General features: G+C 33.1%; 1 long non-coding RNA gene across 2 annotated transcripts; it reads left to right on the top strand.

Annotated features, from left to right (window-relative positions):
- Positions 1-326: 326 nt before the first annotated feature.
- On the top strand, positions 327-1,356 carry LOC109592913 (uncharacterized). Of its 2 annotated transcripts, none has more exons than XR_002190631.1 (4): positions 327-403; positions 480-544; positions 592-696; positions 1,102-1,354. It is a non-coding gene; the product is annotated as an uncharacterized LOC109592913 (long non-coding RNA). The 2 variants fall into 2 exon arrangements; XR_002190632.1 differs by having other exon boundaries at positions 348-403; positions 455-544; positions 1,102-1,356.
- Positions 1,357-1,416: the final 60 nt, after the last annotated feature.

Here is a 1,416-nt window from a genome sequence, read left to right as displayed (position 1 = left end):
AATAAGAGACAGAGCTGCTGGCAGTTTAGATGTCTTCTCTCCTGATGTAGTACTGCCTGACTTGCTGTCTACTGCAGCTTTGAATGAGTGAGAGTGGCGGCCATTAGCTGGTCTACTGGAGGCAGCTTGACAGTAGTTCCACAGTCCAATACTTGCTCTCCATTGAGAGACATCAATCATCTTGTAATTATTAGTAAAGTATAATTAAAATGAACTATAATATACTTACCTCTATCACTGTTAATGATCAACTGTTGTAAGATAAAGAAATGAAAAGATACAGTCAAAAGTACAAGCCAATTATGCTGCACAGCTGCAGTCGAAGGAGGGCGTGGGTCCTTAACCATAAGCTCCACCCACAAATCTAATTAGCCACACCTCCTGATTACTGTAGAGATTTGAGGTAACATAGTTTGTGGTAGTTTTTCTTTATAATTATTATCTTTTCAATCAGTTATTGATCTTATATTGTCTTTTAGGTACTTTATAGTCTGTGTATTAGTGTATCAGTACCGTATATACTCGTATTGAATCAGTTGGCATGGTAACTGATAAATAAAGGCGTGGTTTATGCTGAGTTTCATTTTATAGGTATTGACATCAGTACAGGGAGGATCACGTGATAGGTCACATGACTTGATATCAACTGCCGTTCCTCGTGTGAACGGGTGGGAGTGTCCCTGGCACCCACTTCAAGTGAGAAACCACACTGACTAATGATTGCGTATACATAATATTTATTAGCGCTTTAAGATATTTAATGATGTTTATTGTCAAATTATTTGTGATCAAATTGTCAAAATTGAACTGATTCCAACTAAAAGATTTGAGTTGTGGCCATTCTAAAATTAGTCGATTTTTGAAAAATACCCAAGGCTATAATAATAGCCCATGGTTTTTTTCTAAAAAATGGCTCCGAAATTACTTCAAATTTTTATTACATTTTCCGATACATATTGATGTACTTATGCTGTGTAGAAAGTTTGAGCTGATTCTAACTTTGATTTTTCATGTTAAAACCATTTTAGAAGTATTGCGATTTTCAAAAACCATGAACTAGCTTTCTCTATTACTATTATTGTTGTTGTTTATTGTTGTTAGGTATTATCCTGGGGTGTTGTCCTATTCTTGAGTCTAATGCATTATGGGTTCATTGTGTTCTATTTCCCCTCATACTGGAGGATAATGGGCTACACTGTATCCTTTATTAATTAGTGGGCGGGGCTTAACAATGGGTGGAGCTTCACTAGTAATATTATTACTTTGAAGTATCAATGTACTAGTTTTAAGAGCTTGTACTGATTTTAATTAATAATTAATTGAATTAAAAATTCACTAAAATTAATTATTTATTATTATTATTATTATTATTATTATTATTATTATTATTATTATTATTATTATTATTATTATTAC

The sequence above is a fragment of the Amphimedon queenslandica genome, unplaced genomic scaffold (genome assembly GCF_000090795.2).
Source record: "Amphimedon queenslandica unplaced genomic scaffold, v1.1 AMPQUscaffold_3521_Cont24486, whole genome shotgun sequence".
Lineage (NCBI taxonomy): Eukaryota > Metazoa > Porifera > Demospongiae > Haplosclerida > Niphatidae > Amphimedon > Amphimedon queenslandica.
Note: the sequence above shows the minus strand (reverse complement) of the source record. Positions and strands in the feature narration are given on the sequence as shown.